This window comes from Camellia sinensis, chromosome 13, assembly GCF_055761805.1.
Source record: "Camellia sinensis isolate YWXY chromosome 13, ASM5576180v1, whole genome shotgun sequence".
Classification (NCBI taxonomy): domain Eukaryota; kingdom Viridiplantae; phylum Streptophyta; class Magnoliopsida; order Ericales; family Theaceae; genus Camellia; species Camellia sinensis.
In genome coordinates this window covers 134079357-134093549 of record NC_138973.1, presented here as the reverse complement: position 1 = coordinate 134093549, position 14193 = coordinate 134079357, and positions in this window count along the sequence as shown.

Genomic DNA, 14193 nt, shown 5'->3' with positions numbered 1-14193 from the left:
GGAGATGGCCTCCAACTATGGCAATGACATATCAACATCAACCCAAACCCTCGATTAGGCTGAGGCCAGAGGAAAAGACAAAATGAAGGCAGATGCCGATCCCATTGAACAACTGCTGTGGGCAGTCGAGGCTTTGAAAGCCGGGGGGATGAACAAGCAACAGATATCCGCAGTTGTGGCAAAAACTGTGGAGGATGCTTTCCCCACTCCACCTGAGGGTAGTTCAAGCCAGTCAGAAAATCGGGATAGGCCCCGTCATGCCAAGATAGTTCCTCCTATTCCAGCCCCTGCACCTGGGAAAGATCAGAAAGCTAAGGTGGCGCCTGCCGACCTTTTCGCTTGTGCAGCTAGTAAGAGCGCACAGACTCCAAAGTACCTACCCCGGGGGCGCAGGACCTTTCATGCTCTCTACATACCTTTGTCCAAGGCACTTCAAATCCTTGCTGAAAGAGGACACCTTAAACCCTTGGAACCTTGGCCTCTGCCGAAGAATCTCCCCGCTACGCATGATGCTGCACAGTACTGCGCGTACCACCAGTAGACAGGCCATGCCACTGACAATTGCTTCCACCTCCGACATGAGGTGCAAGATTTGATTGACAATGAGGTTATCCTCCCGCCTACCTCAGCCAAGTCCGTTACCACCCAGTTATTGGATTTTGAGGACACAGATACTGCAAGTATGTAATCAGAAGGTGAACCACCTGCGGGCGACATCTGGATGTATTTTGAATGTGGCGTCTGGCACGCATTTTTTAGTGGTTGTGAATGCTAGCTTTGTAAATCCTGGCTTGGGTATCGAGTCAGTCTTTTGTTTTGAGTCTGTCTCTTTGTCTTGAGTCAGTCTTTTTTGCTTAAAGGTCTGTCTTGTTGTAGCGAGTCAGTCCCCTTTGTATAGAATACCAGGTGATTCTGGGGTTGTTGCCTCGAACACCGTTTTGTCTTGTAATTACCTTTTTTTTTTGTTTTGAGTCTGTTTCTGCCAAGGGGCCAGTTACACCAACAAATCTGAATGAAACAGCTGTTGCTATCTCACTTTCATGCTTGCTTTCAGTATAAGTGCTAGAGAATTTGATTGGGCTGACAGTACATCTCGCTTGCTCTCCTGCGCGCCAAACTCATTGCATCAACCTAAGTTTTTCAAAAACCCTTTTTGAACACTGCGGTGATAAAAACGAAGAGGAAGGAATTCCTCGGGTTTTGCAAAATTTTGATCATTTTGAGAGAAATGAAAGGCATGCTAGGCCTTTTAATGAATGAAATCATGCTTGTCGGCGTGAGTACTGGGAAGAACCCTGGCTTGATCCAGATTGGTTCCACACTATCTTCGGCACGAGCGATTCGTCGCTTTCTTAAAAACATTCAAAAACAAATGTTTTACACGGCCCAGTGAAGACCTGTGTGGAACCACTCTTGAGATTGTGCAACCTAGGATCGCTCTCAGCCTCAAGATCCAACCCGTCCGTTTCGAACCTTGAACCCCTTCAGAAAGTTCAAACGGTCAAACGTCATGCAAGGCCCGTATGGCCAGTTTTGAAGCAACCCTTGACCAAGAGGCGCCAAAGTCGAATAAAAAAGAGTAGATCTCGCCAGAAGGAGTTTGTGGAGCAACCATGATGGATTCTTCCGCAAATTAGTGCAACAGCCGTTCTCCTAGACACTGAGAGGCTTCAACTTCAAAAACCATTTGGCATGGACTTGTTACACTTTTACCCTTTGAGAGGCTCGCTGGGCCGAAAACCCGGAAGGGCGACCCAGGCAAAAGTTAGAGCAAAAAAAAAAAAATACAAAAAAAGCAAGCAAAAAAATACAAAAAAGGAAAGAAAAGAAAAGAAAGATGCGGAAAAGAAAAAAATGAACAAAAGAACAAAAAAAAAGAGGAAAGAAAAGCTCGCAAGGTCGAAAACCCGCATCGGGCGCCTTGGCAAAAGTTAGAGCCTGAAAAGTGAAGGTTAAAATACCCGAGTGTACCTTAACCGGAACTACGTAAGGCTTGATTCCCATGTTTGGGATACGTAGGCAACTTCATCATGAAGTCCAGCCCCCAACGCTTTCATAGCGTCTCAGTCCATGCAATGGTTTCAACTTCATCCCAAAGTCCAGTCGCCAACGCCTCCAAGGTGACTGTGTCCATATATTTGTTGTGACCGTCTTCGTCATCTCTGTGTCCAAAAGCTCGGCCACCGCCGATGAAGACTGTTTGCGGACTGCTGCGGCACCATCCAAACAAGGGGCAACTTTCCGTTGCCACGAGTCGCCGTGAGCCGCCATTCAAACCAGGGGCAACTTTTCGTTGCCATCCGCCCCCCTCTAAACCAGGGGCAATTTTCCATTGCCTCCGATCCGAGGTTGTGCATCTCAAAGAGTAAGTTCTATGCTCGTTGAGCGTCGACTGTTTGAAAAATAGTTTTTGAAAATTTTTACTGAGGTTGACTATTTTCTCGAAAACGATTCCTTTTTCCAAAACTGGACCATTGTCTTGGACCCAAAAAGGAAAATTTTCAGTGCTCATAGCCTGACCTGCATGGTTTTCAGATCAAAAATCGAACAAGTGTGTTAATCCGACTCTCATCTTGGTCAAAATTGTTTTAGTAGAAAACCAAAACAAAAAATGGTCAAAATGATGAACTAGGGGCATAGTTGAGTCAGGCGTTCTGTCTTTCCCCCGTCGTCAACATACTTGCCAGGAGGGCACTCTACCCACCAGAAGAAATAGCTGTTGGGCATGAACCCGCAACTCCCTATTCACTCATCAATCACCTTGGGGAGGGACAAAAAATGAGAGAATAAAGAATAGAGAGGTGTAAGTTGAGAGAAAAGTAATAAAAAGGGTTTTGAGAGAAAAAAAAACCGAGCCTGAGGGCCGAGTGATGTGAGAATCACAAATCAGAAAGGGTGGGAAGTATACCCGGAGGAACTGGCTCCTCGAGATTTGAGGTCTTTCGTTGAACGCGTCTGTGTGTCGTGTCTTTTGTTTTGTTTACCTTAACTCTTGCTTTGAGTCGGTTCCGAGCGTGTCTCGCTGTGTTTAGGTTGTTTACCTTTTGTTTTTCGTTATTGAGTCTTTTTCACTATGTTCAGTCGTAGGCTCAATACCTGGTTGAAAACCCTTTTTCTCAAATCGTTTTGTGCTCAGAGTGCTGTGCCATTCTCCGCATTTCTGTAAAACAGGTTTGGTTTTTTGTAAAACCACAGGGGTTCAACCCGGGTCACTTGGAAACAGTGAACATGTGGGTTCCAGATTGCATCTGAGTGTGCTTCAACTTCAGCCGATCCCACCTTTGTATTCCATCTTTTTAGAGTTGAACTGTTTTCGCCGCGTGCAGAATGAGCTAAGAATACTGTGTTATGGGCTATGAAGTTCAGAATGAGCAGAGTTCAGAATGAGCAGTGTTCAGAATCAGTTGTGAGCTGTGTGGGCTGTATGCAGATTAAACCAAGCACTGTGTTACGAGCTGAGTGTTCAAAATGGACAGTGATTTGTTTGAGTTGTTTTGCTGTTGGCCGGTCGGCCAAATATTTGGCCAGTGGACTATTTTTGTGGGCGGTGGATGGCCGGTGACCTCCCCTGATGGCCGGTGAGCCTCCTACAACCTTGTTAGGGTGATATGTGTGGTTTGGGGCCTCCATTGCTCAAGAAAGTGCAAGAGAAGGCATTTCCGACGCTCAATCGGCCTCCGTTTTGACCTCGGATCGTGTCTTCTGTTCGTGGCACTCGAATTCGTGCATGGTGTATCCTTTTCGTATCCTTTTAGCTTTTACAAAAGCTCAAAAGTTGCCCCATGCGTATCGCATACAATCGCACTATTTTGTGCATTGCATTTCAATCGCACTGTTTTATGCACTTCAAAAACCATCGCATTGTTTTGTGCATTGCATTTCAATCGTGCTGTTTAGCGCATCGCACTGTTTTGTGCATTGCATTTCAATCGCACTGTTTAGCGTATCGCACTGTCTTGTGCATTTCAAATTAGCGCACTGTTTTGTGCATTTCAAATTAGCGCACTGTTTTGTGCATTTCAAATTAGCGCACTGTCTTGTGCATTTCAAAATCACTCGCGCTGTTTAGTGCATCGCACTGTTTTGTGCAGTTTACATTCGCACTATTTTGCGCATCGCACTGTTTTGTGCAGCTCACATTCGCGCTATTTTGCGCACCTCAATCGCACTATTTTGTGCATTACATTTCATTCGCGCTATTTTGCGCATCGCACTGTTTTGTGCAGCTCACATTCGCGCTATTTTGCGCACCGCAATCGCACTGTTTTGTGCAGTTTACAATCGCGCTGTTTAGCGTATCGCACTTTCTTGTGCATTTCAAATCAATCGCACTGTCTTGTGCATTTCAAATCACTCGCGCTTTCTTGCGCATCGCACTGTTTTGTGCACCTTACTTGCATTTTGCATGCATCCTATCGCGCTATCTTGCGCACCTCACTTGTACTTGTTAGTACATTGCATTGTTTTCAATACGAACCGGCTTCGCGTAGCGTATATGTCCGATTGTCAAAATCTACACTTGCATCATTTTGCATCTTATGAGGCATGCGTGTCTCATTTGTATCATCTTGCATCGTGCCTCATTTTCATCGGCATGTGTGCCTCATTTCCATTGGCATGCGTGTCACACTTTCTTTGGCATGTGTGTCGTCATTAGCATTAGCATGCGTGCCTCATTTGCATTGTCATGCATGTTGCTAACAACATTGTACCTGTTAAGTTTGTTTTCTTTTCAGGCACGATATTGTATGTACGGTTCATTTGAGGCTGGAGCGACCAGACGAACCGCACAGGCATTCCACGGTCTAGGAGACCTTAAATCCTTGGAAGGTGCGAAACCTTCGGCACATTGATGTGTGCAGTTCGGTTGCATTGCCAAGCGTGTCTTAAGCCACAGGTTTATTCCACGGTCTAGGAGACCTTAAATCCTTTGAAGGTGCGAAACCTTCAGCATGTTGATGTGTACAGTTTACCTACATTTTGCATCCCGGTCTAGGAGACCTTAAATCCTTGGAAGGTGCGAAACCTTCGGCACATCGATGTGTGCAGTTCGGTTGCATATCTTAAGCCGCGTGTTGTCGCGCATTCCATGCAACATGCATTTTATACATCATTTGCATTTCAAAAATAAAAAAATAAAAAAAAACACATGCATTGTCATGCATACATTTTGCATCCCGGTCTAGGAGACCCTAAATCCTCGGAAGGTGCAATTCCTTTGGTGTTTGTCGTGCCCGAACGACTTTCGGTGGTCTGGTAAAGCCACTTGCCTATGTTTGCGGTGACTTCCTAGAAGACCAACTGGGACGGTGGAAACAAGAGTTCGAACGGCTAATGCCTAGAACGCAAAGGTTCGGGAGTTCCGAGACTAAAGTCTGGTTTAAATGCCCAGGGGTGTATCCTCGGCTTGAAATCTGTATGGAAGCCCCATAGATTGAGGCAGCATGTCGGCGCCTCAGTTCTGGATACTGAACCAACCTAGTATATCGCCCTGTTGGTAAGATAGGGAAAGTTGCAATTCCTTTGGTGTTTGTCGTGCCCGAACGACTTTCGGTGGTCTGGTAAAGCCACTTGCCTATGTTTGCGGTGAGTTCCTAGAAGACCAACTGGGACGGTGGAAACAAGAGTTCGAACGGCTAATGCCTAGAATGCAAAGGTTCGGGAGTTCCGAGACTAAAGTCTGGTTTAAATACCCAGGGGTGTATCCTCGGCTTGAAATCTGTATGGAAGCCCCATAGATTGAGGCAGCATGTCGGCGCCTCAGTTCTGGATACTGAACCAACCTAGTATATCGCCCTGTTGGTAAGATACGGAAAGTTGCAATCATAGCCATTGCATCATAGTGCATTATCATGCATTTCCATTGTAGCTTGCATGTATCCATTGCATTTTCCCCAGTAGATCGCATCATACTACATTATCATGCATTTTGTAAATACCAATTCCATTGCATATTTGTAAATATTGCATTGTAATTTGCATGCATTCATTGCACCACCTTCCATCTATGGCTAGCACCTTTCCATGATTGAGCTTGGTCTGGTATGTGCCCATACTTCTCGTGTCAAAGCATAGTTCAGTGGACCGTTCTATGTTAGCCGCGGCTTGTTTGTGTGCATGCCTTTCCTAGGCAAGATTTGGTTTGGCCTGCGTGCCATTTCCATTGCATTGTAGTTTGCATGTATTCATTACATCACCTTCCATCTATGGCTTGCGCCTTTCCATGTTGAGCTTGGTCTGGTATGTGCCCTTACTTTTCACGTTAAAGCACAGTTCTGCATGTGTACGCGCCTATTCCACGCTGGTATGTTGGTTTGAGGGTTGCGGCACCTTTTCTGTGTTAGACATGGCTCGTATGCGTACATGCCTTTCCTAGGCAAGATTTGGTTTGGCTTGCGTGCCATATCCATTGTAAATATTCATTTCCATTGCATTTTAGATTGCATGCATTCACTGCATCACCTTCCATCTATGGCTTGCGCCTTGCCATGTTGAGCTTGGTCTGGTATGTGCCCATACTTCTCGTGTCGAAGCATAGTTCAGTAGACCGTTCTATGCTAGACGTGGCTTGTATGTGTACATGCCTTACCTAGGCAAGATGTGGTTTGGCCCGCGTGTCATATCCATTGCCAGCTCCCCAGCATATCCATATATATATATATATATATATATTGCATTGTAGTGTAATTTTTGCATCCGGCATTAGGATCATTGTCCTTTCTCCAGCGGGTCGTTTCCCCACTTGTGTCAATTCCCCCCCAATACTCGTTCTTGTGTCTGTCTACGATGCTCATAGTTCAGTAGACCGTTCTATGGTAGACAGACTTGTTACCTCCATCAATCTATTTGACATAGGTGTGGTCTCGAACCACTCGTGATTGGATCTTGATTCAATTGCTTTGCATATAGTTTGCATTGTTTCAATTGCATTGCATCTTCATTTGCATTATTTATACATTGTTTTGTATATATTGCATTATCATAAGTTGTGTCCGGCTCTGTGCATTGCCTTGCATTTTGCCCCTGCCTTCGGGCGCTTATCTTCTTTGTCTTGCATGTTTGTCTGAGTCTTCGGCCTTGTCAAAAATGGGTCGTCTCTGGGCTTTGACATTCACTCCCGTCATTGTTATGACTTTCGAGTTCTGTCAAAGAGGGACAACTGTAGACACCCCATTTTTGACCGTCCTCAAGACTTGGACGTCACCGTTTGAACAATCGGTGATTATCCATGTTGGTGTTCGTTTGGAGTTCCCGGAGGTCTCGGCCACGCGCCTTGCCTCAGGATCTCCGAACTCAACTGTTTTGTGTCTGGTTTTGCACCAAACACTTGTGTTTTGCCTTGGAGGGGCAGGGAATGCTTTGTGAGGCATTCCCACACACCACCGGCAGTGGCTAGAGGTCACCGGCTGGTTTTTGATGCCATCGGTAATGTATATTGCCGGTCGGCACTCTTTGTTGCCGGTCGGCACTCTCTTTTGCCAAAATGGCATCTTTGGCCGGCCGACTACAGTGCATCTGCTTTTGCAGATATTTTATCACAGCTGTCTTGCTTTTTGCTCCCCTTGAGAAGCTTGTCTTGTAAGCTTTACAAGACAAAAGACTCTATAAGAGAGAGCCTTCTCTCTTGGCTTGAAGGTTAGACACTTGAGAGACTTGAGACACTTTTAGACAGCCATTCTTAGGTTTTTGAGTTCTAGGGTTAGAAACCATACACTTTCTATCTCTATATCTCCCTCTTGTGTGTGTTAAATTGTGTTTGTGTCTTACTATTGCACACAAACACATAGTGTTTCACCTTCACTTAGCTACTGAGGTTCTAAGAGGTTGGTTTTGAAGTTTTGGAGCTGTTTTCAACCTAGAAGGAGCTGTTGGAGCACCATTGTTGAAGGGGTCTTCAAGGGTAACAATTTTGCCTCTTTATTCCCCAATCTTGCATTGTATTTCTACCTATCTTAAAATCGTTTTTGAGCTTAGTGTATAATACAAAAAAGTTCTGTTTTTAGCCCTCTTAATTGTTTGTTTAGAGTGTTTTGTGGTTTGGAGGTGTTTGACCCCTCTTAGGCCTTGAAAGGCCCCATTTTGTGCTATTTTGAGTGAGATTCGAGACTTTGGTGTTTGGGCCTCTTCACCACTGAAATCTTGAGGGATTTCAGTGGTGGAGATGGTGCCTTGAAGTCTCCGAAAGGGGAGGGCCACCCCCTCTCCTTGTTGTCCTTAAAAGGGACCCTTTTTGGCCTCTTGAGAGAGCATGTTAAAGTGTATATTGATCATGTCTTGGTTGTTTTTCATGCTTATTATGCCATGATATAACCTTGTTGTGCGTTGGTTTTGGTACACCATGCATGCTTACCATACCTACCATGTAATGCCACGTTATTGCCTTAATATGCCTTAGGTTGTTAGCCTTTGCTCGAGCATGTTTTAGGTTTCCTTTTGTGAAGCTTATGTGCTTATTTTGCCATGTTTAAGGTCTGTCCTAGATTGTTTGGGTCGGATTTGGCATGCTTAGTATGGCTCCTTTGCATTCCGGCTTGTTGGCCTTAAGTGTATGAATGTATAGCATGACATTCTTGCATTAATTTAGTGGTTTGGAACCATCCACCATGGCATTTCAGTCCCTTTTGCATGCCTATATGTTTGCCTTGGATGTCTCCTTAATGCTTTGAAGGCTTGGGTAGCATGCTCCTTGTTTTGGCATTTATGCATGCCTTTGAATTTAGGTCATTTGGATGCCATCTAAGTGATCTCTAGGCCTTGTCTTAATGTGCTAAAACTCTGTTTTTGGTCAATAAGTTCATGCCATGTTTGGTCTTGTTAAATGTAGTTCAATACTCCATTGGTTTACTTTGAATGCTTGGGCCATTTGTTGCATGCATAGCTTGCATTGGTAGGTTAGTTTTGGCATCACATAAACATGATTTTCAATGCTTACCTTGCATGCCATATGTCCATGATCATTCCCTTCTAAGTGTGCTTAGAAGTAGCCTTTTGATGCTTAAGCATTTAGGGCTTAAGCATTTAGGCCTTCAACATGTGCGTGTGTGTATGTGTTTAGTCCTTTATTTTGGTCACTTTGGCCATTGTTTTAGGCCTATTTAGAGTTGCCTAAATCATGTGTAAGTCCACCTTTCCATCAATTTGCATTGCCTCATGTTTGCTTGTATGCTTGCATAAGTGTCTTGCCATGCCATGTTGCATCCTTAGCTTACATGCCTAGGTTGCATTGCATCTTGCATGCATGCCTTATTCCTTGACTTGGTGATAGGAATTAGGCCTTGGTTTGTTTGTTTGGTTTGCATTTCATTTGACATGAAAGTTGCACACTTGATTCTTTGGGCCGTCATGCATGGAAATGCGTGATTGGCGGTCCGCGAATCGAGACACATGCCCCTTTGAGTCACAAACATGATAGGGAACATGATTGGTGCATACATTGCTTGAATTGTATTGCCATGCAAGTTCTGTCCTCTGCTGCTGTGAGTTGCAGGTTCTGCAGGCATTCTTTGCCGACCGGCATTAAAAATTGCCAACCGGCAGTAAATCACCAGCCGATGGATGCATTTTGTGCCGGTGACCACATACCACTGCCAGTGGTAATTCTACTAAGCCGGTGGTGATTCCCAGCATCCAGAGAGGCATCCTTGAGACTTTGGCAGTCTTCAGAGAGGCAGAGCAGGGAAAACAGAGGCAGACTATGCATGGCGGTGCGCTTCCGAGCAAGACCCAAGCACGCGCTGCATCTGGCTCTCCTCCCGAGGCTTTTTATTGCTTTCCTTATGCTTAGTTAATTTGTTAATTAATTAGGTAATTTGTAATAATTAATTAGCTAGGATAGTTAATTCATTATTCGAATTGTATTATTCTTTTGGTCCCTCCGAGCGAGGGCGAATTTGTAATAAGTGTGGGTGAGTGTGTGCATGTCTTCCAACCCCCACTTCTTTCTCCCTTTTACTTACCTGCTTTGATGGTTAGTAATAGGAGATGTTTAAATTAGCATACCTTATGCTATGCATGCGTGTATTCATACATTTGTCTTGCATGCACCAGGCTCGGTACATCATGCTAACTGCACTCGTATTTCAACTCCAAGTTGAGTATTTGCTACTTGTGCATTTTCACATGCCATGTTTAGGTTAGCCGAGCCTATTCTAATTGCATCCCGTGTGTGTTGCATTAGTCAAATTGACAAGAACTAGGACCATGCATGTTGGCTAACTAGTTTATTGTTTTGGCTCGGAGTACTCGGTAAGCATTTACGCTTTAGCATATCTCATGCGTGTGGATGCTATCATGACAGCATGCTTACCATGTGGCTAGATGCTTATGTGATGAACTGTTTGAATGCCTGTGGGTGAAGGTTGGGTTGTCTGAGTTGGAAAAACTCGTTGAAATCCATATTTTTGCCTACTTGCGAATAGCAAATTCCAAAGTGTTTTTCAAGACAAACGGATATGCAATGCTTATTTCCAAATTAGGCAATCTAGTCTATACTTGTTTGCTGTGCGCATAACATAGTAATTCTAGGCTAATAAATGGAATAAGAACACATAACGTTTTCAAAAATGGATATCACGGTTAGTAGAGGCCAGTCTTCGGACCGGGCGAGAGGGGGTGCTCATAGCTGACTTTCCCCAATCGTACCCAAGCTCCCGAGCCGAGGCAACTCTGGTGATGACGGACATGTGGCCTTCGGTACCGAGTCAGGGTTTCCTAAATTCCCCCATTTTAAAATATTTAGGTGGCGACTCTGTATCTGGAAAAGCAGTCCATGTTTGGCACTTCTTTTCTAAAAATCTGTTTTCTCATAACGATTTGCCAGATTTGGACTCTTTGGTTCAGATTTAGAACCGTGACACAAATCGAGTCCGAACTGTAGCGGGGCCCCTCACGGGCGCATCTACAGATACGTATATCCAACTCCACACTCATTATCAACTTTACATTCATTCCATCCTTACAAAAACCAAACAACATTCCTTTTTCTTTCATAGATAAAAAATTTGTGATTTTCAAATCAAACACCTTTTTCTTCGAAAAATGTTTTTAAAGAAGAGATTTGCAACCGTTCAACATAACTCAACAATAAACACATCCCCACAACCCTTTTTAAGAACCCATAGAAAATCCCCCATGTTCTTTTCAAAATCTAAACCCTAAATCAAATCCCATGTTTCCTAAATCTTAATACTTGACAAGGAATACATAACTAAGTTAAGACTCATACTAGAAGGTTGAAGAAATCCCTACCTCAGGTCTAGAAGATGAAGAAAATAAGTGTTGAAACTTGATGTAGCCAAAAACAAGAGCCTCTCCAATTAGAATGAAGCTTTCAACGAGCTCTAACTTTTTCTCCGAGGAGCTATAGTGGAGAAATCAATGGGTGATGGTGTATTTGAAGTTTTAAGCAAGAATTGGAGAGAGAAAGTGAGGGATTTAGGGTTTGGAAGGTTTTAGAGAGAGAGAGGAAATGCAAAAGTGATTGAAAAACCCCCTTTCCTAAACTGATATACGCGCAGACAACTTGAGCGATCAAAACACCGCTCAAGCGCATAGTGACCCCTTCCCAGAAGTTTTGTAGACTAAAGAAGACCGCTCCAGCACAAGAAATACTACTTCAGCAAAGATACCCTACTCCCAAAACTTTTGTAGACCTGCAAAATATTGGAAGAACTCAAAGACCGCTCGAGCGACCAAAACAGTACTCGAGCGAACAAACTGAAAACAGAACAACAACCCTTTTGAAAAACTAACTCCCAACCTATTTGAAACATGACCAACAACTCAACTCGACTTCTAACAAGACGACAAAGGATATTAACAACAATTAAAGGTATGAAATCCCATATGTAAGAGCATAAAATTAGTCGGGTCTAAACCAGAACCGTTGTAATCTTCTCCCCTTAGGAAATTTAGTCGCCGAAATTTAAATCAAACAGATAACTAGTGGATTTTAACCAACCATATTAGTAACAATGATAAAACAGAGTACTCCAACACCTAATATTACAAATTGAGTTCCCAAAACATTTACAATGTTTACATATTACAACATGAATAAAATTTACAATGCAAGTCTTAAATATCAACAAATAGCTCCGAATACTTCTCATGGACTTCCGTCTCACGTTCCCAAGTCATTTCCTTAACTCCATGGTGTTGCCACAACACGTTAACCAATGGGATAATCTTGCAGCTCAACACTTGATCCCGAGTATCTAACACTCGAACTGGTCTCTCCGCGTACGAGACATCCTTATCTATCTTTAACTTGGTCCAATCTAGCACGTGTGAAAGATCGGGCTCATATTTATGGAGCATACAAATGTGAAACATGTCATGAACCTCAGAAAGCTGGGGTGGTAAGGCCAAACAATAAGCTTCCTCCCCAATGCGTTGTAAAATTTCAAAAGGCCTAATAAATCTAGGAGAAAACTTCCCGTTCTTTCCAAATCTCATCAAACCCCGCTTCGGTGATATTTTTAGAAACATGTGATCCCATACCTCAAAAGAAAAAGGTCTTCTCCTACAGTCAGCATAGCTCTTCTAGCGACTCTGAGCCGAAAAAAATCTCTTGTGAATAAGGGCAATCTTTTCTGTCGTTTCCCGGACTTACTCTGGACCTAACATAGGTACATCACCTATCTCGGCCCAACACATAGGAGATCAACACGGTTGGCCATATAGGGCCTCAAAAGGTGTCATACCTATATTTGTCTGAAAACTATTATTTGAGGTAAATACCACCAAGGGCAAATGCCTCTCTCACGAACCCTTAAAATCAAGAACGCTAACCTGAAGCATGTCCTCTAAAATCTAAATGGTACGCTCGAACTACCCGATAGTCTGAGGATGATAGGCAGTACTAAAGGTCAACTTAGTGCCCAAGGCACCTTGTAGGCTCTGCCAAAACCGAACCGTAAAACATTGGTCCCTATCCGAAACAATAGTCATTGGAACCCGATGAAGTTGCACTATATCTCTAACATACAGGTCGGCAAGGTAGTCTACTGAGTCACTCGTGCGCATAGGTACAAAGTGTGCATAATTGGTTAACCGATTAACTACTACCCATACTGTGTCATTACCCTATTGAGTCCTCGGAAGACCCACAACGAAATCCATTGTGACATGCTCCCATTTCTACTCGGCTATAGGTAAGGGTTGCAACAACCCCACTGGTCACTGATGCTCAGCCTTCACTTGTTGACAAGGCACCTCGAAATAAACTATGCTACATCTCTCTTTATCCCCCTCCACCATAACTGGCGACAAAGGTCGCGATACATCTTTGTGCCTCCCAAATGTACGGTAAGGCGTGAATGATGGAACTCTTGGAGAACTTCTTCTCTACAAGATTTTGGCACAAAAGGGCGGTCTAGATATCTCACACTCAAGTCAGAATAAATGTTCAAACCCTTCTCTACCTTTCCACTAGATATCTTTCCCTAGATAGATCTCACTTCACAATCATCCCGTTGTGCTTCTAAAACTTGGCTTACTAGAGTAGGTTATGCAACTACAGTGAACAAAATGGCCGACTCGACGGACTCGCCAAGATGCAAGTCAAACTTGCCCACTACACTCAATATCTCCCATTTTCGAATGGCGATACTAGCCATACTGCTTACGAATTTCCTATTCAAAGCGTCGGCCACTACATTAGCCTTCATCGGATAATAGTGTAACTTGAAATCATAATCCTCCATAAATTCCATCCACCTCCTCTGTCGCAAATTCAAATCTTTCTGTGACAATAGGTATTCTCTTGTGATCGGAAAACACTTCAAATCTCTCACCATAAAGGTAATGCCTCCAGATTTTCAAGGCAAAAATCATCGCCGCTAACTCTAGGTCATGAGTGGGATAATTTCTCTCATGTGTTTTCAACTGCTGTGAACCATACACGGTACCTTTCCCTCTTGCATCAATACACAACCCAAACCTTCCTGAGATGTATCACAAAAAACCAAATAACCCAAACCCTTCTTCAGAATAACCAAAACTAGATTAGTGGTGAGTCTAACCTTAAGTTCTTGAAACGACTTTTCACAAGTCTCACTCCATACGAATTTAATTCCTTTCCTCATTAATCTAGTCAATGGTGGGACCAATCTAGAGAAATCCTTCACAAAACGTCAGTAATACCCAGCTAAGCCCAAGAAACTTCGAATCTCAAAGGCATTCTTAGGTTGT